We start from the raw sequence: 24,223 nt of genomic DNA on the forward strand, positions 1-24,223 counted from the left end.
ATCAGAAGAGATTGAAGACATTTTTTTTTTTTTTTTTTTTGGTTTTTCGAGACAGGGTTTCTCTGTGGCTTTGGAGCCTGTCCTGGAACTCACTCTGTAGATCAGGCTGGTCTCGAACTCACAGAGATCCACCTGCCTCTGCCCCTCGAGTGCTGGTATTAAAGGCGTGCGTCACCATCGCCTGGCTAGACATTTTATTTTTATAACAGGAACAATTCATCAGGAGGAAGTCTCTATCCTGATCCTGAATACCTATGCCTCTAATATAAAAGGACCCACATATGTAAAAGAAACATTACTAGAACTCAAAGCATACATCAAACCCCACACTCTAATAGTAGGAGATTTCAACACTCCACTCTCACCAATGGACAGGTCATTAACTTAACAGAGAATCAAGAGAACTAACAGAGGTAAATAACCAAATGGACTTAACAGATATATATATATATATATATATATATATATATATATATAGAACATTCCACCCAAACAGAAAAGAATATACCTTCTTCTCAGCATCACATGGAACCTTCTCAAAAATTGATCACATAATTGGTAACAAAGCAAACATCCATAGATATAAAGAAATTGTAGTAACCACCTGTGTACTATTGGATCACCTGGAATAAAGTTAGAATTCAACAACAATTCTACCCCCAGGAACTCTAAAACTCATGAAAACTGAACAGTCAACTACGGAACCACCCCTGGGTGAAGGAAGAAATAAAGAAAGAAATTAAAATATTCCTTGAATTTAATGAAAATAAAGACACAACATACTCAAACCTATGGGAAACACAGTGCTAAGAGGAAAGTTCATAGCACTAAGTGCCCACATAAAAAAAAAAAAAAAAAACAGAGAAAGCACACATTAGAGACTTAACAGCACACTCGAAAGCTCTAGAAAAAAAAAGAAGCAGAGTCACACAGGAGGAGAATACTGGAAATAATCAAACTGAGGGCTGAAATCAACAAAATAGAAACACAGAGAATAATCCAAAGAATCAATGAAACAAAAAGCTGGTTCCTGGAGAAAAGCAACATGATTGACAAACCTTTATCCAAACTAATCAAACAGAGAGAGAGAACACGCAAATTAATAAGATCAGAAATGAAAAGGGGGACATATTGACATCCAGTTTTGCCAGACAGAGACCCACACGGGAGCACCGGACAGAAATCTCAAGGTCCAAATCAGGAGCAGAAGGAGACGGAGCACGAGCAAGGAACTCAGGACCACGAGGGGTGCACCCACACACTAAGACAATGGGGATGTTCTATTGGGATCTCACCAAGGCCAGCTGGCCTAGGTCTGAAAAAACATGGGATAAATCCGGACTAGCTGAACATAGCGGACAATGAGGAATACTGAGAATTCAAGAACAATTGCAGTGGGTTTTTGATCCTACTGCACGTACTGGCTTTGTGGGAGCCTAGGCAGTTTGGATGCTCACCTTACGAGACCTGGATAGAGGTGGGCAGTCCTTGGGCTTCCCACAGGTCAGGGAACCCTGATTGCTCTTCGAGCAGATGAGGGAGGGGGAATTGATCGGGGGAGGGGGAGGGAAATGGGAAGCGGTTGTGGGGACGAGGCAGAAAATCCTTAATAAAAAAATAAATTAAAAAAAAAAAAAAAAGAAAAGGGGGACATAACCACAGACACAGAGGAAATTCAGAGAACCATTAGATCTTACTACAAAAGCCTGTATTCCATAAAATTGGAAAATGTAAGAGAAATGGACATTTTTTTTAGAAAAGTACCATATACCAAAGTTATACCAGGACCAGGTGAACAATTTAAATAGACTGTAAGTCACAAAGAATTAGAAGCTGTTATCAAAAATCTCCCTACCAAAAAAGCTTGGGACCAGAGGGATTCAATGCAGAATTCTACCCAAACTTCCAAGAAGAGGTATACCTATACTCCTTAAAGTATTTCACAAAATAGAAGCAGAAGACTCATTGCCAAACTCCTTTTATGAAGCTACAGTTACCCTGATACCAAAGACACATAGAGACTCAACCAAGAAGAAGAATTACAGGCCAATCTCACTCATTAACATCAATGCAAAAATTATCAATAAAATACTGGCAAACCGAATCCAAGAACACATTAAAAAATTATCCATTATGATCAAGTAGGCTTCATCCCAGAGATGTGGGGCTGGTTCAACATACACAAATCTATCAATGTAATCCATCATATAATAAAATGAAACAAAAAAATATATGATAATTTCATTAGATGCTGAAAAACCATTTGACAAAATTCAATACCCCTTTATGACAAAGGTCTTGGAGAGATTAGGGATAAAAGGTTCATACCTAAATATAATAAAAGCTATATACAACTAGCCCACAGCTAACATTAAATTAAATGGAGAGAAACTCAAATCCATCCCACTAAAATCAGGAACAAAGCAAGGCTGTCCACTCTCTCCATACCTCTTCAATATAGTGCTTGAAGTTCTAGTAATAGCAATAAGACAACATAAGGAGATCAAGGGAATTTGAATTAGAAAGGAAGAAGTCAAATTTTAGTTATTTGCAGATGATATTATAGTGTACATAAGCGACCCCAAAAACTCTACCAAAGAACTCCTACAGCTGATAAACACCTTTAGTAATGTGGCAGGATACAAGATCAACTTCAAAAAATTAGTTGCCCTCCTATACACAAAAGATAAAGAAGCAGAGAGGGTAATCAGAGAAGCATCACCATTCTGGACAGCCACACATAGCATAAAGTATCTTGGGGTAACTCTAACTAAGATCTCTTTGACAAGGAACTTAAGTCTTTGAAGAAAGAAATTGAAGAAGATACCAGAAAATGGAAGGATCTCCCATGCTCTTGGATTGGGAGGATCAACATAGTAAAAATGGCAAGTCTACCAAAAGCAATCTATAGATTCAATGCAATCCCGATCAAAAGCCCAACAAAATTCTTCACAGACCTTGAGAGACCAATAATCAACTTTATATGGAAAAACAAAAAATCCAGGATAGCCAAAACAATCCTATACAATAAAAGTACTTCCTGAGGCATTATCATCCCTGACTTCAAACTCTATTAAAGAGTTACAGCAATGACAACAGCTTGGTATTGGCATAAAAACAGAGATGTTGACCAATGGAATCAAATTAAAGACCCAGATATTAACCCACAAACCTATGAACACCTGATTTTTAACAAAGGAGCTAAAACTATACAATGGAAGAAAAAAAGTATCTTTAACAAATGGTGCTGGCATAACTGGATTTCGCCATGTAGATGAATGAAAATAGATCCATATCTATCACCACGCACAAAACTCAAGTCCAAATAGAATAAAGACCTCAATATAAACCTGACCACACTGAATCTGATAGAAGAGAAAGTGGGAAGTAGTCTGCAACACATGGGCACAGGATACCAATTCTTACATATAATCCTAGTAGCACAGACAATAAGGGCAACAATGAATTAATGGGACCTCCTGAAACTGAGTAGCTTCTGTAATGCAAAGGACACTGTCATTAAGAAAAAAAGGCAACCTATTGAATGGGAGAAGATCTTCACCAACCCCTCATCAGACAAAGGTATGATTTCCAAAATAAATAAAGAACTCAAGAAACTAGACAGTAAAACTCTAATTAACCTAATTAAAAAATGGGGTACTGAACTGAACAGAGAATTCTCAACAGAAGAAGCTCGAATGGCCAAAAGACACTAAACTTCATGCTCAACCTCCTTAGCAATCAGGGAAATGCAAATAAAAACAACTTTGAGATACTATCTTACACCTGTCAGAATGGCTAAAATCAAAAACACCAATGATAGCTTATGCTGGAGAGGTTGTGGAGGAAGGGGAACACTCATTCATTGCTGGTGGGAATGCAAACTTGTGTAACCATTTTGAAAATCAGTGTGGCAGTTTCTCTGGAAACTGGGAGTCAACCTACCTCAGGATCCAGCAATTCTACTCTTGGGAATATACCCAAGAGATACGCAATCATACTACAAAAGCATTTGTTAAACTATGTTCATAGAAGCACTATTTGTAATAGCCAGAACCTGGAAACAACCTAGGTGCCAGTCGATATAAGAATGGATAAAGAAGGTGTGGCACATATATATTTTAGAGTTCTACTCAGTGGTAAAAAACAATGACATCTTGAAATTTGCATGAAAATAGATGGAAATAGAAAACACTTTACTGCTCTTTCTTCCTAGCCCACCCAGCTTCCGTCCAGAACCCTCCCCACTTCGGCCCCACCGCCCTCTTTCAGCACATAACATCACCCAGCCCAGCCTGTCTGTGCACTGGGTCCGAATCCTCGGGGCACCCAAGTGGGTGGGAGTTCCTTTGTTTCTATGGCCTCCCTGCACCAAGCAGGGTAGGCGCTTTGTTTGCAAGCTGCCCCATCAGCACGGAGGCCTGATCTCTTGGCGCCAGGAGACCCAGCGTTGGGGTGAGTTTCTGGCCCCGCCCGGCACCAGCCTGGGACAGGGAGCTCAGAGGTTCCTTGGCCCCCTATCCTTCCTGGGCTCTCAGCAGGGCCTCTACTCCTGGCATACCGCCTCTTTCTACATAGCCCACCCAGCTTCCATCCAGAACCCTTCCCACTTCGGCCCCACCGCCCTCTTTCGGCACATAACATCAACCAGCCCAGCCTGTCTGGCCACTGGGTCTGAATCCTCGGGGCACCCAAGCGGGTGGGAGTTCCTTTGCTTCTATGGCCTGCTTGCAACAAGCAGGGTAGGCGCTTTGTTTGCAAGCTGCCCCATCAGCACGGAGGCCTGATCTCTCGGCACCAGGAGAGCCAGCATTGGGGAGAGCAAGCATTGGGGCACCAGGAGGGCCAGCGTTGGGGAGAGCCAACATTGGGGCACCAGGAGAGCCAGCGTTGGGGAGAGACAACATTGGGGAGATCCAGCGTTGGGTAGGCAAGGAGACCTGATCCAGTAAAAGAAGATCCATAAGGGAGCATTTGGAAGAAGAGATGGGCAGACACCAAGGCAAGAATTCGCCCAACAAGCTGAAAAGCAACATGAAGCCACCAGAAACCAGGGACCTCACAACAGGAGGACATGAACACCTTAATCAAGAAGAAGTAGAAAAGATTGACTTCATGAAAGTGATTGATGCCCTTAAACAGCATGTAAAAAATGCCCTTATAGAAATGGATGAGAAATATAACAGAAAGTTTGAAGAATTGAATAAATCAGTGAATGATACCCTAGAAAACCAAGGAAAAACAATCAAACAGATAATGGAAACAGTTCAAGACTTGAAAACAGAACTGGAGGCGAAGAATAAAACACAAACAGAGGGCCGGCTGGACATGGAAAATTTAAGTAAACAAACAGAGTCTACAGAAACAAGCATAACCAACAGAATACAAGAGTTAGAAGAAAGAATCTCTGATTCTGAAGATACCATAGAGAAAATAAACACACTGATCAAAGAAAACAGCAAGTCCAACAAACTCTCATCACAAAATATTCAGGAAATATGGGACACAATAAAAAGACCAAACCTAAGAATAATAGGAGTAGAAGAAGGAGAAGAAGTGCAGCTCAATGGTCCAGAAAATATATTTAATAAAATTATAGAAGAAAACTTTCCCAACCTAAAGAAAGATATACCTATGAAGGTTCAAGAAGCATACAGAACACCGAATAGGCTGGATCAAAAAAAAAAAAAAAAAAAAAAAACCATCCACTCACCATATAATTATCAAAACACAAAGCATACAGAATAAGGAAAGAATATTAAGAGCTGCAAAGGAAAAAGGCCAAATCACTTATTAAGGTAAACCTATCAGACTTACACCTGACTTCTCCATGGAAACCATGAAAGCCAGAAGGTCCTGGATAGATGTACTGCAGAAACTGAGAGACCATGGATGCAAGCCCAGATTATTATACCCAGCCAAACTTTCGTTCACTATAAATGGAGAAAATAAAATTTTCCAGGATAAAAACAAATTTAAACAATACGCAGCCACAAATCCAGCCTTACAGAAAGTAATAGAAGGAAAATCACTAACCAAGGAGTCCAACAATGACCACAATAACTCAGACATCAAGAGACCCTTCACATATGCAAAACAAAGTAGGGAAACCCACAAATTCTATGACTAAAAAAGTGACCGGAGTTAACAACCACTGGTCATTAATATCACTAAATGTCAATGGACTCAACTCACCTATAAAAATGCACAGGCTAAGAGATTGGATAAAAAAAACAGGATCCAACATTCTGCTGTTTACAAGAAACACACCTTAACCACAAAGACAGGCACATACACAGAGTAAAGGGCAGGGAAAAGGCTTATCAAGCAAATGGACCTAAGAAACAAGGAGGTGTGGTCATACAAATCTCTAACAAAGTTGACTTCAAACTTAAATCAATCAGAAGAGATGGAGAGGGGCATTTTATACTCATAACAGGAACAGTTCATCAGGATGAAGTCTCAATCCTGAATATCTATGCCCCTAATATAAAAGCACCCAAGTACATAAAAGAAACATTGCTAAAACTCAAGGCAGCCATCAAATCACATACACTAATAGTAGGATACTTTAACACTCCTCTCTCACCAATGGACAGGTCAATCAGACAGAAACCTAACAGAAAAATAAGAGAATTATTGGAGGTAGTGAATCAAATGGACTTAACAGACATCTATAGAACATTCCATCCAAATAGGAAAGAATATACCTTCTTCTCTGCAGCTCATGGAACTTTCTCAAAAATCGACCACATAGTCGGTAACAAAACAAACATCCACAGTTACAAAAAAAAATATTAGTGACCACTTGTGTCTTATCAGATCACCATGGATTATAGTTAGAATTCAACAACAATGCTACCCCCAGAAAGCCTACTAATTCATGGAAACTGAACAGTCAACTACTGAACCATACCTGGATTAAGGAAGAAATAAAGAAAGAAATTAAAGTCTTCCTGGAATTCAAAAAAAATAAAGAAACAACATACTCAAACTTATGGGACACTATGAACGCAGTCCTAAGAGGAAAGTTCATAGCACTAAGTGCCCACTTAAAGAAAATAGAGAAAGCTCACATTGGAGACTTAACAGCCCACCTGAAAACTCTAGAAAAAAAAAAAGAAGCAGACTCACCTAGGAGGAGTAGAAGACTGGAAATAATCAAACTAAGGGCTGAAATCATCAAAATAGAAACACAGAAAATAATACAAAGGATCAATGAAACAAAAACCTGGTTCCTGGAGAAAATCAACAAGATTGACAAACCCCTATCCAAACTAATCAAACGGCAGAGAGCGAATTTGCAATTTAATAAGATCAGAAATGAAAAGGGGGACATAACCACAGACACAGAGGAAATTCAGAGAATCATTAGATCTTACTACAAAAGCCTATATGCCATAACTGGAAAATGTAAAGGAAATGGAAACTTTTTTAGATAAATACCATATACCAAAGTTAAACCAGGACCAGGTGAACAATCTAAATAGACCTGTTAGTCGTGAAGAATTAGAAGAGGTTATCAAAAACCTCCCTACCAAAAAAAGCCCAGGACCAGATGGTTTCAATGCGGAATTCTACCAGAACTTCCAAGAAGACCTAATACCTATACTCCTTAATGTATTTCACAATATAGAAACAGAAGAGGCATTGCCAAATTCCTTTTATGAAGCTACGGTTACTCTGATACCAAAACCGCACAAAGACTCAACCAAGAAAGAGAATTATAGATCAATCTCACTCATGAACATCGATGCAAAAATCCTCAACAAAATACTGGCAAACTGTATCCAAGAACACATCAGAAACATTATCCATTATGATCAAGTAGGCTTCATCCCTTGGATGCTGGGCTGGTTCAACATACGAAAATCTATCAATGTAATCCAGCATATAAATAAACTGAAAGAAAAAAAATCACATGATCATTTCATTAGATGCTGAAAAAGCATTTGACAAAATTCAACATCCCTTTATGATAAAAGTATTGGAGAGATTAGGGATACAAGGGTCATACCTAATTATAATAAAAGCTATTACAACAAGCCGACAGCTAACATCAAATTAAATGGAGAGAAACTCAAAGCCATCCCACTAAACTCAGGAACACGACTAGGCTCTCCACTCTCACCATACCTCTTCAATATAGTGTTTGAAGTTCTAGCAATAGCAATAAGACAATATAAGGTGATCAACGGGATTTGAATTGGAAAGGAAGAAGTGAAACTTTCTTTATTTGCAGATGATATGATAGTGTACACCAGCGACCCCCAAAACTCCACCAAAGAACTTTTACAGCTGATAAATAGCTTTAGTAATGTGGCAGGATACAAGATCAACTCCAAAAAATCAGTCGCCCTCTTATACACAAAGGATATGGAAGCAGAGAGGGAAATCACAGAAATTCACCTTTCACGATAGCCACAAACAGCATAAAATATCTTGGGGTAACTCTAACCAAGGAAGTGAAAGATCTTTTTGACAAGAACTTTAAGGCATTGAAGAAAGAAATTGAAGAGTTTACCAGAAAATGGAAGGACCTCCCATGTTCTTGGATTGGGAGGATCAACATAGTAAAAATGCCAATTCTACCAAAGGCAGTTTATAGATTCAATGCAATCCCCATCAAGGTCCCATCATAATTCTTCACAGAACTTGAGAGGACAATAATCAACTTTATATGGAAAAACAAAAAACCCAGGATAGCTAAAACAATCCTATACTATAAAGGGTTGTCTGGAGGCATTACCATCCCTGACTTCAAACTCTATTACAGAGCTACAGTGATGAAAACAGTGTGGTACTGGCATAAAAACAGAGAAGTCGACCAATGGAATCGTATTGAAGACCCGAATTTTAACCCACAAACCTATGAACACCTCATTTTGGATAAAGGAGATAAAAGTATACAATGGAAGAAAGAAAGCATCTTCAACAAATGGTGCTGGCACAACTGGATGTCAACCTGTAGAAGAATGAAAATAAACCCATATCTATCACCATGCACAAAACTCAAGTGCAAATGGATTAAAGACCTCACTATCAGTTAGAACACATTGAACCTAATAGAAGAGAAAGTGGTAAGTACCCTACAGGAGATGGGCACAGTAGATGGCTTCCTATGTGTAACCCCAACAGCACAGACATTAAGGGCAACATTGAATAAATGGGACCTGCTAAAACTGAGAAGCTTTTGTAAAGCAAAGGACACTGTCACCAAGAAAAAAGGCAACCTACTGACTGGGAGAAGATCTTCACCAACCCCGCAACAGACAAAGGTCTGATCTCCAAAATATATAGAGAACTCAGGAAACTAGACTTTAAAATGCTAATTAACCCAATTAAAAAATGGGGCACTGAACTGAACTGAGAATTCTCAGCAGAGAAAGTTCAAATGGCCAAAAGACACTTAAGGTCATGCTCAACCTCCTTAGGGATCAGGGAAATGCAAATCAAAACAACTTTGAGATACCATCTTACACCTGTCAGAATGGCTAAAATAAAAATCTCCAATGATAGCCTTTGATGGAGAGGCTGTGGAGGAAGGGGTACCCTCATCTATTGCTGGTGGGAATGCAATCTTGTGCAAACACTTTGGAAATCAGTGTTTTGGTTTCTCAGGAAATTCGGGGTCAACCTACCCCTGGACCCAGCAATACCACTCCTGGGAATATACCCAAGAGATGCCCTATCATATGACAAGAATATTTGGTTTTTTCTTTTAAATTCAAATTATTTTATTTTTTTTATTTTTATTATTTTTTTAACTTTCTTTTTTGTTTTATGGAGAAAAAAACAATTTCTGCCTCCTCCCAGCCCCCCACACCTTCTCCCCCCCCACTCCTCTCCCAGTCCCCCCACTCTTCTCCCTCTCCCCCCACTCCTCTTCCCCTCCCTCTCAAGTCTGTAGAGCAGTCAGGGTTCCCTGCCCTGTGCAAAGTCTAAAGCCCCCCCCCCCCATCCTGGTCTAGGAAGGTGAACATCCAAACTGACTATGCTACCACACAGCCAGAACATGAATTAGGATAAAAACCCAGTGCCATTGTCCTTGGCTTCTCAGCAGCCCTCATTGTCCGCCATATTCAGAGAGTCCGATTTTATCCCCTACTTTTTCAGTCCCAGTCCAGCTGGCCTTGGTGAGCTCCCAATAGATCAGCCCCACTGTCTCCGTGGGTGGATGTACCCCTCTTGGTCCTGACTTCCTTCCTCGTCTTCTCCCTCCTTCTGTTCCTCATTGGGACTTACTATCCTGAGTGAGGTAACCCAGACCCAAAAAGATGAACATGGGATGTACTCACTCATAATTGGTTTCTAGACTTAAATAAAGGTCAGTGAGTCTATAATTGGATACCCTAAAGAAGCTAAATAAGAAGGTGAACCCAAAGAAAAGCATATAACTATCCTTTTGGGTATGGGAAGTAGACAAGATTGCCAGGCAAAAATCGGGATCTTAAGGGTGGGGAGGGCAGGAGGGTAAGGGGAGATGGGGAGAGAAAAGTGAGAAGGGTAGGATGGGGAGAACTTGGGGCAACGGGATGATTAGGATAAAGGAAGGTTGGATAGGGGAGCAGGGAAGCACATATCTTAATTAAGGGAGCCATCTTAGGGTTGGGAAGAGACTTGAACCTAGAGTGGCTCCCAGGAGCCCAAGGCGATGTCCCCAGTTAGTTCATTGGGCAGCTGAGGATAGGGAACCGGAAATGACCCTAGCCTATAGCAATACTGACGGATATCTTGCATATCATCATAGAACATTCATCTCGTGATGGATGGAGATAGAGACAGAGACCCACACTGGAGCACTGGACTGAGCTCCCAAGGTCCCAATGAGGAGCCGAAGGAGGGAGAACATTAGCAAAGAAGCCGGGTCCACGAGGGGTGCACCCACCCACTGAGACAGTGGAGCTGATCTATTGGGAGCTCACCAAGGCCAGCTGGACTGTGACTGAAAAAGCATGAGTTAAAACTGGACTCTCTGAACATGGCGAACAATGATGGCTGATGAGAAGCCAAGGACAGTGGCACGGAGTTTTGATCCTTCGCAATGTGCTGGCTTTGTGGGACCCTAGCCAGTTTGGATGTTCACCTTCCTAGATATGGACAGAGGGTGGAGGACCTAGGACTTACTACAGGGCAGGGAAGCTGACTGCTCTTTGGACTGGAGAGGGAGGGGGAGAGGAGTGGGAGGAGGAGGAGAAGGATGGGAGGAGGTGGAGAAGGGTGGGAGGAGGGGGAGGGAAATGGGAGGCTGGGAGGAGGTGGAAACTTGTTTTTTTTTCTTCCTTTTCTCAATAATAAAAAAAAATGAAAAAAAAAGAAAAGGAAAAAAAAAGAAGAAAAAGAAAACACTTTACTGAGTGAGAAAACCCAGACCCAAATGAGGAATATGGTATGTACTCACTCACAAGCGGATTCTAGCCATCAACAAAGGACATTGAGCCTATAGTTCGTGATCCTAGAGAAGTTAAATGAGAAGGTGAACCCAAAGAAAAACATATAGTTATCCTCCTCTATATTGGCAGTTGACATGATCGAAGGGCAAAAGTTGGGAGCAGGGGGGTGGGGGTAGATTAGGGGGATATGGGAGCAGGGAAGAAGTTATCTTAACCAAGGGAGCCATTTTAGGGTTGGCTGGAGTCTTGGATCTAGAGGGTTTCCCAAATGTCCAAGGGGATTTATCAAACTAGTTCCGTGGGCAGCAGAGGAGAGGGTTCCTGAACCAGCCTTATCCTATAGCCACACTGATGAATATCTTCCATGTCACCATAGACCCTCATCTGGCGATAGATGGAGATAGAGACAGAGACCCACATTTGGAGCATTGGACTGAGCTCCCAAGGTCCAAATGAAGAACAGAAAGAGGAAAACATGAGCAAGGAAGTCAGGACCACGAGGGGTGCGTCCACCTATGGAGATGGTGGGACTGATCTAATGAGAGCTCACCAAGACCTACTGGACTGGGACTGATGGAGCATATGATCAATCTGGTCTCTGAATGTGGCTGACAATGAGGGCTGACTGAAAAGCCAATGACAATGGCACTGAGTTTTGATTCTACTACATGGACTGGCCTTGTGTGAACCTAGTCTGTTTGGATGCTCCCCTTCCTAGCTAGACCTGGATGGAGTGGGGAGGACCTTGGACTTCCCACAGGGCAGGGGACTCGGATGCTCTTAGGACTGGAGAAAGAGAGGAAAAAGGAGTGGGGCGAGTGGGAGGGAAATGGGAGGAGGAGAGGAGGTGGAAATTTTTAATAAATAATAATAATAAAACTAAATCATAATGTATTGTATGTAAATTTTGAATATATGTATGTTAATAATATGTGTCTTGCTCTCTGTATGATTTTAACTTTAAGGAGGAACGTAGTATTAGAGATTAAAAAAGATAATTCATGGATTAAAAAGAATGGGGTATCAAGCGATTCACACCAGTATATTGACGTGCAACTGTAAAATACTTCCTTAAATAATGAAGAGTCAAAAAGACTTCATTTTAGAAAGACTAAGTGAATCTATTCTGAATGGTTGTAAATACACAAATTTTATGACAATTGCTCTTTGATAAATTCAAGTACACATATGATTGCATTCTGATTAACGTCACTCCTACATTCAGTAGATTTTCCCAAAATATTTTAACCTTCTACCTCCTGAATGGTTTCTTTTATTTTCTTCTTTCTTATCTTTTTGTTTTGTTACTTGTTGAATCCAACCAAAGGTTTGATATAGAAACACACACATGCACGCATGCACAAAAAATATGGCTGTGTATTTGAAGACATATGTTGGATATTGGTGTTTTGATCACCTGGTAGATAACTAAAGACAATTCCTGTCTCTCCCACAGAATCAATCAGTAACAGTAGTTCATCAGGGGATTGCATGAAATACTTATGGGCAGTCCAATATCAGAGAACAGCAACTGTTATGAGATCCTGATTGCATTGCCAGAAGATAACACTTGAAAATACTTGTCCCAGGAATCAAATAAAGAGAAGAAACTGAGCAAGAAAGAAAGAAAGAAAGAAAGAAAGAAAGAAAGAAAGAAAATACTTGTTCCAGTTTTCTGGCTCTTGTATTCTTCCCACTCCCATTTTTACAATGTTTTCTGAGTCTTAAATGATTTGGTATAAATGTTTTGTTAAGAATGAGCACTTAAGCATTACATATTCACACACTAAATTGCCATGTTACTCAGTGTTCACTTCTATTCTTTGCAGAGAAAATATTATCAGAATAAAGCTGAGAGTAGCATTCCTCTTTAGGTACAACCAACTCCAGCTGAACAGGAAAGGAACTAGCATAGAACGAAATGAGGCCTTCTGAATGTGGGAGAGAGTTGTATGACTGAGGCAGACTGCCAGGCAACTAGCAGCAGGATTATTTCAACTGCTTCTATTGGCTTTCTGGAACCCATTCTCTTTGGACGGATACCTTGCTCAACCTAGATTAGTAGGGAGAGTCTTCATCCTTCCTCAAGACAGTGTGCCTTACCCTCTTTGAGGAGTGGATGGGATGCCTGGTGGTGGGGGGAAGGTTGAGGGAATGAGGAGAAGAGAGAGAGTGGAAATTGGGTTTGATATGTAAAATTAAAAGATAGTATTTTTTAATAAAAAAAAGAAAAAAGAAAGAAAGAAAAAAGTTGGACAAGGAGACCCCAGAAACCCCTCTTGTTCTCACTGGATATAGTTGTTGAGACTTGTTGAAGATAATGAAGATGTCCATTAGTTTAAAACAGAGAGCAGTCAAGTTGGATCTGTATGTTTTAAAGATAAGCATAGGATTCAAATCAATCTTAGTAAAAATAGAAATTATTAATGCTTTGTACTGATAAAATTTAATAATTCTTAATAATAAATATTAGTATCAATCAGTGCTATTTGCATTGTACTTCCTATTTTATAGAGTATTAGCTATAAACACCAGTACTCTCTCAAGGCCACCACAAGAAAACCTACAGAATCAACTAACCAGGTGTAGTAGGAATACATTTGTCTATTTCTGGCAGCTCAGCCCCAAAATATCCACACAGAAACTGTATTAATTAAATCACTGCTTGGCCCATTAGCTCTAGGTTCTTATTGTCTAACTCTTTCATCTTAATTTAACCTTTTTTTTTAATAATCTGTGTATCACCATGTGGCTGTGGATCAGCAGTGAGTTTCCATCCTGCATCTGTCTATAACTGGCTACACAGCTTCTCCCTGACTCTGCCTTCTTTCTCCCAGCATTCAGTTTAGTTTTCCCCTTCTACCTATAGTCGGCCTTGAACAGGCCTAAGACAGTTTTTTAATTAATCAATGGTATGCATAGCATACAGAGGGAATCCCACACCACCCAGGGCTCATAGGATTCCAAGAGACTGAATTGATAACCAGGGCATCTGCATGAGACTGGCATAGTAAGTTAGCATATATGTTATAGTTCTGTCACTTAGTGTTCTTGAGGGCTTTGACATTTTAAATATAATGATAAACATTTCCTTCTCAATAAAATTGCTAATAATTACAGAGAATGTGAGTGATAAAAAGTTTTTTGTAAATTACTTGTATTTTCACAAGAATAAGAAGTTCATCTCACTTACAAACAGGGATGTCCTTTATCATCTGTATGACATTTTCTAGTCTGATAATTGTCCTGACCAACTTTCTAGTGAGCTGCCTTAGAGTGCTGTGGAAAGTTGGGCTTTTAAAAAAACTTTCTGATACAGAAAGCTACCTTATAACTTTTCCCCATTAATTGTGGTATCATTTTTTTTACATTTGAAATTATACAAAATAATTATTGGTACAAGACCAGACTTGTTTTTAGTCTCATATATTACATTAAAATCATAGTTTTTCCTTCTACCTCTTCTCACAGTCTTTCTTCCAATCCCATTCCATCTACTTCTCCTTCATTTCCCTTGAGAAAAAGACAGTCCTCCAGTGATATAACCAAACATAGTATACCAAGTTGCAATAAAACCAGGCACCTCTCCTCATATTAAAGCTGGACTTAGGCATTCCAGTATGAAGAAAGGGGTCTCAAAAGTAGACATAAGTACCAGGGACAGCCCTCACTCCCACTTATATGAATCCCACAAGAACACGAAGTCACACAACCATAGCATGTCTGCAGAGGTAATAGGCCAGTTACTCAGACGACTGGTTGTTGGCTCAATCTCTTTGAACTCCAGTGAGCACTGGTGAGTTGATTCTGTGGGTTTTATTGTGCTGTCTTTAAGAGAGTAATGGTGCTTACACCAAACACTTTACAAAATATGTAGTATTATCCTTCTACATAAAAGTTTTCTAATTAAATACATTAAAACAATGGCTCATTGTTATACTAAGTAATTTCACACTGAACTAAAAGATGCTAAAAATTTGCAAAAACATTGACTTGAGGTTATCTTGATGACAGTCTAAATAAAGAATAGGATTATATATTCAAAAACAAAACATGCATTTTATCATTTTATTCTGTATCCTAATTTATGTATATATCACATTTCTGAGTTGTAGACATGGAGTCAGTGTTAACTGATATGTTCAAATTAGATATAGATAATCTTCTTCTAAATGTACTTTATTTGGGGGTCTTGTCCTTCTTTTCTGCACATATGGCCACTGCTACACTTAAAAGATTTCTGTGTATTAGTTAAGAGTGTCTATAAATAAATACCAGTTCTTGAGACTGCAAAATAAGAACTTTTTGAAAATACAAGTTACGGATCCCATTTTGTGTTTTTATCATTTGATTCATGTTTTCTATGTGACACATATTTCAGGAAAAGAGAAAAATGTATTATCAGATAGTTATAAAAATTGAGTAGAAGAAATTTGTCTGGCAGTATATATGTAAACTCTAATTTCAATAGCCAGATGATCATTTTATAAGGCAATTAAGTATAAATAATGATATGAAAATTCAAAACATTAACCATCTAGAACTTTTTACTTTTGTATTAGAAAACAGAACTATTTTGTATTGTGACATCCCTTAGGTTTTAGGAAACCAGAAACTTATTTAAGCATTTTTTGCCATCCAATCTATTTTATATATTCTAACCATCTTGGGGACACATGTGATTAAGATAACAATAGAATTCAGAGAAGTTTTCTTGTATATTCCTTTTAAGTCAAGAATATATCCACCTGGTGTTTCTTACTAGGCAAAACAAGCAAACAAAATCAAAACAACAATAGCAAAAACTAACACATCTATAATTAGGATGTGTGTAATTTTACAGTGTCTGTAAAAATTTAATATGGATAGCTTAATCAGTAGTTGACACAAATTTAACACATGAGGTTCCCTGGAGACTACAAAGGGGGAAAGATGTAATAGAAGCTATTAGAGACAACATTTAGAGATAAAGCACATTATCAAAGGAATTGAAGCAGACAAAGTAGAGTTTCTGTGTGATTTTCCTTCCATGTATGCTAAGCAGTAAATTAATATTGGTTTTTGATTTTCCAGGTGCTCAAACCCAAATAATAACATAGAAACTATATTAAATACAACAATGTTTGTCCAATGAGTTGGACATATTTATAGGTGGCTCTTATATCATAAATTAACCTATAATTTTATAATTTCTATTGTTAGTTAAATTATTAATTAATTAAAATTAAATTAACAATGTTTATTAACCTGTGTATCACCACAAGGCTATGGTTTACTAATAAGTTTCTAGCATCTTTCTCCTTCAGTAGCTACACACTGTCTCCTTTATTCTCCTTCTTTCTTTCTACATTCAGTTAGTTTTCCAGACCTGTTTGTTTTGCCCTTCCATAGGCCAAAGTAGGATTTTTTTATTAACCAATGGTAATAAATTATTCACAGTATATAGAGGGGGATCCCACATCATCTCCACTTTGCTGTCTAAATAAAAAGGAAGGAGTTAACTTTAACATGATAAAATTATATATAAAAACCAGTATCAACTAAAACTTACAATTAGAGTATTTCTTTGAATCCAAAGTTTCATATCTAATTTATCTTTTATCATTCCTAAGGGAAATTATGAATATAACAAACTTTCTTCAGCTCCATCTAAGATCCCAGAAAGATATAATATTACCTAAGTAAACAGGGGTGCATTGTAAGCAACACCCATAACTCTAGACATCTTGCTGCCTGTACAATCGTCCAAAGTTCTTCTATAAAATTGGAACATCTGTTTTCAGTCTTCAGGCCCATAGTTTCCAGAATAATTTTTCATGAAGCAAAAAATATGAAAGACTGTTTTTCCTATGTTGGCAGTTTATCAGTCACTTTCTTCTGTGTCATGCAATATGTCTGGCAGTTTCCTATGTTAAGCAGAAACCCTTAAGGACTATCCCATCATTTGGAAAGTTTATCAGTCACTTCTTATGGATTTTGCATGTCCAAAATACATAGCATATCACCAAGCAGTCAAGGCAAGAGAAGTTTTTTGCCCAAATGACTAGTGTTATAATATTAAAGGCAAATTCCAAGATAAATTTCTTCAATGCCCATCACCCTGTCTGAAGCAATTGATGCTGCCAAGCAATACATGTATCACTATTGAGAAAAGTTCTTAAAACATTTTAAATGCCATATTCGGTATTGAAAGATCTGAAACATAGCTCTGTACATCTGGAAAACATAACTACCATGATTACAGTTTGAAAATTATAGATGTCTATCTATTAATCTATATTTCTTAATTATACATTACATTTTTAAATGAGCTGCACAAATGCAATATCTTAAGCAAGAACAGAAATATATATACACAGTGTAACAAATTGACCATTAATTTGTATCAATAGACCAAGATCCATAAAAAGGCAAATTATTCATCTTTATATTATATCTCCCCATTTTTTTCTCAAAAGAGATAGACTGTGGTCATTTAACCATTTATAATCAACCCCCTTTAAATGAAAACAAACATTTATAAGCAATAATTTGGGGAAAATGGTTATAGTTTTCTACAAAGTGTTTCCTGCTTTTTGTTGGGTGAAGTAATTTAAGGATTACGACCTTTTGGGGATCTTTTTCCAACAAACCACATTAGCTTGGAAGGAATCCATGTTTTCATCTTCTGTAGAAAGAAAAGCAAAACCTCTTTTGCATAGTACCATATCCTTACACTCAAATTTTGAAGTCAATATATCTTTAAAATATATAGGTTGATTTAGCTTAGCAGCCTATACAAATAAATGTCTCAATGTATTTTGGTCATTCACAGTCAAAAAATTCAAAGAAAACATAATAATGTACATAATTCAAATATTCATGTATTTTTATTTTTACATGGCTTATATTTTTATTACTCTTTTTATTTTAAAGTATCTGCTTATTTTCCTTAAATATAATAGATTATTATTTTAATCTATAATTCTGCCTTTCCTTTATCCTCTTTCACCAAAGTAGATACATATTTATCAAACACATTGTGACATGTTTAGTGGCTTTTTTTCTAAATATGTCTTTCTTGTGCATCTGTAATAATTTTTTGAGCAGCAGAATTTTTAAAATGTTTAGTGTGAATGGCTAGTAAAAGTTGAGGTTTTGGCTATTGGCTCAGTCTCGTTTAGCTTTCTAACACGGTGGATATAAGTTCACTGTCAGCTCTGGGACCATGCTTACAACCCCAGTTCCAGGAACAAATGGGTCTATGCCTTCACAAAGCATCCCACTGCTTCCACCAAGCAGCTTGTGACATGCTGCCCACAAACCCCATTCAAGTGTCTTATCTCTAGAGTCATCCTTACCATGAACTTGAACCAGGAAGCCTTCTCTTAAAGGAGCCACACATCTGTATGCCTCCAGCAAACAGAGCCTATCTGAACTAATGCAGCTACCAGACAATGTGCTTGACTCTAATTTTGTGAGTCTAGAAGACCTCTTCTTTAAAAAAAAAAATGAAAAACTATTTTCAGATTATATGTAGATCTATGCCCTATGTTTGATGCCATTTTTAAATGGAGTCTTCTTTTCAACCTGACTACTCCTGAATATACACTCTGAGACTTACTATTATTTACAAATTTTTTGGCCAATAGCCAAAGAATTTAGCTAAACAGGGTAATCCAAGCAGAAATACAGGGATAAGAAGTGTTGAGTAAGGGAGATAACAAAACCACTGAAGAAACAAGATGTGAGGTAACAAACTACAAGCCTCACGATAAAATAGAAATTAATAGAAATGTGTTTATTTACTTGTAAGAGCTAGTTAATAATAAACCTGAGCTAATAAGCCAAAGAGTTTATAATTAATAATAAGATAGAGAGTAGATATTTGGGAAATGGTGGGTAGGAATGAAACCTCAAGTTATACTAAGAAGACAAGTAAAATGTGTATAAACTACTCTCAATGAGACTCACATTTCCCTCTTACTAAAAAGTTTGAGTAAGAGTCTACTATCAATAGGAATGAGGATATATAACATGAACCCAGACTATAAGTTTTGAGTCATGATTCATGAAAAGTATTAAGTTGTCCTCAAAAGTTTGAGCAAGAAAATGCATCTGACCTTCAGGTAAAAGGGAAATCTGACATTTTCCAAGTGTTGTTTGTTGAGCAGAATGGAGACATGAAGATAAATCAACCAAGAGAAAATAGTATCTTGTAAGAATCCTATGACAGTTCAAAGACGAATGGACAGGGCAGTATAAGAATGGGAACAGTAAAGATAATATTTTATTTTACTGTTCAAGGGACAAAATGTTGAAGGAGAAAAAAAATTTTTTATGGAAGGGGTAATCAGTAAAGATGGACAGGTAGACTGGAGAAGAAGATCATTGGAAGACGATAAATGCCATGGGGATGCTAAAATTTAGATAAACTCCATTTCTATTCCTTTACTCGGAATTCATAATGTAGATTTATCATTCACCTTTTCAGACAACATGTGTCTTGAAAAAATTAAACATTTCTAAAAATATTTAAAATATTTTTTCTTTATTTTAACAAAAATATTCCCTGAGAGAATACCCATTTTAATGTTTCCAGAACAAACTTTAAAACAAATGTTTCATCAAAAACTGGCAACCTTACATGAGAAGTAATATTGCTTCAAAATCAGAGTGGTGGAGAAGAAACTGTCCTGCTTTTATATCTTGATTCATATTAAAAGAGAAAATCATTGAATTTTAAGTCATCATTTAGATTATGTATGATGGTTAATAGTGACAACCTATCAGAGTAATTAAAGCTACAAGACTCTGACCATATCTGTGAAAGATTGTTAAAGATTTTAAAAATTAGGTTGAGATTGGAAGATATACCCTAAATTGGGCAGTACCAATCCCTAGGATAGGATCTTAGGTTATAGAAGAGAAAAGACTGACTGATTATTAGCATTTCTCTCTCTCTCTTTTTCCTAATTCAGAATGTCATGTGATCAGCTGCCCCATCTCAGGCCATCATGTTTTCCACAATATGACTTACTGCAATTCTCAAAATAGTGAGCCAAAGAAGCATTTACTTAAACTGTTTTTGCCAAGCATTTTACAACAGTAAATGACAAAATGTAAGGTTTATAATTTGTCAGGTGGACAAGATTTCTCTTCACATTTCTATGAAAATTTCTCTCCCATAGGAATGTTAACTAGAGTGTTTTACGGTGGTCCTGAGCATCCATGGAGAAACTGGGATATAAAAGATATATTGCCATATTGAACATTGGGTTAGGAACTCGGATAATCACCATAATCACCATGGCTATACAACGTCAGTCCTCTCTGACACAGATTACTGGATGGTTGTAACTCAGTGTGTTCTAGAAAAGATATAATTTTTAGAAATGAGTGCAAAGTCACAAGGAAAAGTTTCACTGTTGTGTGGTATTTTGTTCATGTTCTGACAAATAAAGCATTCTTGTAGTCAGAGCCAAACTAGCTACTAATTAACCACAGAGGTCTGGAGGACTGTACAGAGAGGAAACAGGAAGTGAAAAGGTGGGGCAGAGGAAGGATCCTAGCTTTTCAGATGGTAGGAAGTCACTGATGGCTGCTCAGTGGCTACATGGAATCGGCCTGACTCTGCTTTCTTTCTCCTTTCCATCAGTTTAGGTCTGACCTGCCATAGTCCAAAACAGCTTCTTTATTTACTAATGACAATAAAACATATTCACAGCATACAGAGGGAAATCCCATATCAAGATATTACTTGCCAAAAGGGAAACTCCTCAAAATTAGGGTTGGAGCAGGGCTTTGTTTTTGTCTTTCTAGGAGAAGGATGGCATCTAGCTAAGGAATCTGGACTAGTGGAGAAATGAAACATCTAAGAAAAGAAAAAGGACGAATCATACAGAGAAACTATTTCAAGCAAAATAGTAATTTGGTCAATTTTATATCATATTTCCATCAGGATGAATTTTCATAAAGCTTCCCAAATGTTTGTTTCGGCTGTTCTCTACAGACATATAATGCAAATAGTCCTTTTGTAGTCACAGTTCAATTAAAATTTAAGCTGGTTTGGAGTTAGAGAATGGCTCTCTCCTTCTCTTAACCCTAGCATGTTTGTTAAAAGGAAAATCTAAAATCTCTAACTTTTGTTAGAAGATTCATCTTATAAGGAAAAAAAGAAAAACCAAAATTAAGGGACTATTCTATTGCCACTAATCTCAATATAACTGACAACTATCCCAATTTTTTTTTCTTTTTCTTTTCAGGTTCCCCTAAAGATGTCACAAATAGACAGCCAGAAATAATTTTAAGAGGTGGGATGGGCAGTTTTTTTGTCCTTCAGTGGGTTATAGATATTTGCCATAAGTTAGAGGGGCGTGGTTAGGTGGTGTTATTGGCAATTGTCAGGAGAAAGTTGAATAAAGCAGAATGGATTCAGGGATCTTTTTCTGAAAAAAAAATGGGAGCTATAGACATGCTATGATAAAAGGGTAGATTATTGAATTTACTTTTTAAAGAAAATGATAGGCAAAAAGTTTAGAATTTTGAATCTACTTTTAAACCACAAAAAGCAACTACTAGCCTTAAATATTTTATATTGGTATGAATTTTTGTATATTGATACAAATTTGAAGTTATTTCTATACTGGATATGGCTATTCTTGTTTAAGATATTTTTGAATATTGATACAAATTTAAGTTTTTTAGGGCATACTGCATTTATGTTTCCACTCTTGTTCAAGGTATTGTACCTATATAGCAATGTAACAATGTAATGGAAATTTCTAGTCTTGAAAATGATTGTTATACAGTATTTAGGAAATAAAGTATTTCAGACTAGTAGTTAACTACGTATTACAACCAAATTTGTAGTCAAGTATATTTTCAAGGCAAATCAGAGATATATTTCAGATATGCAGGTGGCCTTCACACTTCAGAAATCTATAGAATATGACTTTTAAAATGTTTCCCTAACACAAGGTCTTTTTCTTGTGAAAATGAGACATATCTGCTCCTGGCAGCACTAATCTACTTTAGAGAAGATAATGGGAATTGATGAAACTCTTTATGAAATTTGCTTTCTTTGTGGCAAAAGTTACCCACTGGGCAAAAAACTGCCCTTGCCTCAACTGCTGATAGTATGCTGTCCAAATATTACTAGTTGGAGACAAAAGAAAGTTACTATCGATCTTTACCTAAATAAAGTAGGACAGTCATTCAAATATATTGCATCACAAAAGTTTGTCAGATATTCTAGGCCTGTAGGCCCAAAGAAAAATTTCCCAACACTGTAGCAGAATCTTGGGTGACTGTAGTGATGAGGTGAGCAGGTCTGCTTTTTGTCCCACCCAGCTCCCGCACAGCTAGCTTTACACCTGAAATAATTACATAGAAATTATATTCATTTAAACACTGCCTGGCCCATTAGCTCTAACCTCTTATTGGCTAACTCTTACATCTTGCTTTAACCCGCATCTAGTAATCTGTGTATCACCGTGAGGTAGTGGCTTGTGGGAAAAATCCTAACCTATGTCCGTCTTGAGTCAGAGAATCATGGCTTCTGCCTGTCTCTGCTTTCTTCCTCCCACAATTCTGTTCTGTCTTCTCTGCCTACCTGTGTTTTCTTTATTTTCCAATAAAAGCAACAGAAGATCCTCCTACAAGTGACTTTCAGGGAAGCCCGTTTTTTCTGTCATTTACTAATTTAGGAGGTTTTTGCTCTTTGCTTCCTGTTTACTCAGGTAATATAGCCTTCTCAGGTCTCTGATAAAATTGTAGACTAGATAGTTATAGTTTTGTTTGATAACAGAATCAGAAAAGTACTCACAAAAGAGGTATAAACTGTATAAATTGATAGATATAAAGATTTAATTTTTGGTTGGTAATGTGAGTTAGAATGGAAAGTGAATTACATATGACACTTAGGGCTCATCAAAATAAGATAGGTTATAGAGGATTTTCTCTGAATTTGTTCAATAGAAATAGACTAGATATTGGTAATATAATAATTGCCTTATATATTCATATAAAGATATTTTAGTTATTACATATAGTTTTACTCTTAGTTAAAATGTTAGCTTTTTATTTAGACAAAAGGGATAAATGTATGGTATTTTGTTTGTTTTTTGATAGATAAAGCTTTCTTAGAGTTAGAAGGTAGAGCTAGTCATCAGTTAACCATATAGGGATGGCAGACGGTACAGAAAGGAAATAGAGAGTGATAGGGCAGGAGTGGGGAGACAGGATCCTGACTTTTTAAGATGGAAGAATGCAAGGTAGGAAGTCATTGATGGCTCATGTGCTGTTTATTTGATCCTCCAAGCGTTCACCCCAATATCTGACTTTATTTTTATTGATAAGTTTTAATTGGATTTATGCTTGATTCCACTATTCCAGTCGGAGCATCTCAACAGGGCAAAATTTTCTTGCTCTGCTCACAGAAGAGCTCATCTAATGCCCTTTCCAGGGCAATTCAGAACTGTTGATGGGAGGGAAAATATTTTTTTTTTTTTTTGATTTTTCGAGACAGGGTTTCTCCGTAGCTTTTGGTTCCTGTCCTGGAACTAGCTCTTGTAGACCAGGCTGGCCTTGAACTCACAGAGATCCACCTGCCTCTGCCTCCCGAGTGCTGGGATTAAAGGCGTGCGCCACCACCGCCCGGCTGGGAAAATATTTTTTAAAAACAGTAAAAAATACTTGGCGCCAGGAGAGCCAGCATTGGGAACCTTCATCTATCGATAGATGGAGATAGAGACAGAGACCCACACTGGAGCATCAGACTAAGCTCCCAAAGTCCCAGTGAGGAGCAGAAGGAGGGAGAACATGAGCATGGAAGTCAGGACCACGAGGGG

The sequence above is a fragment of the Microtus oregoni genome, unplaced genomic scaffold (assembly GCF_018167655.1).
Source record: "Microtus oregoni isolate MIOR12 unplaced genomic scaffold, Mior012 000031F_ref0000149, whole genome shotgun sequence".
Classification (NCBI taxonomy): Eukaryota; Metazoa; Chordata; class Mammalia; order Rodentia; family Cricetidae; genus Microtus; species Microtus oregoni.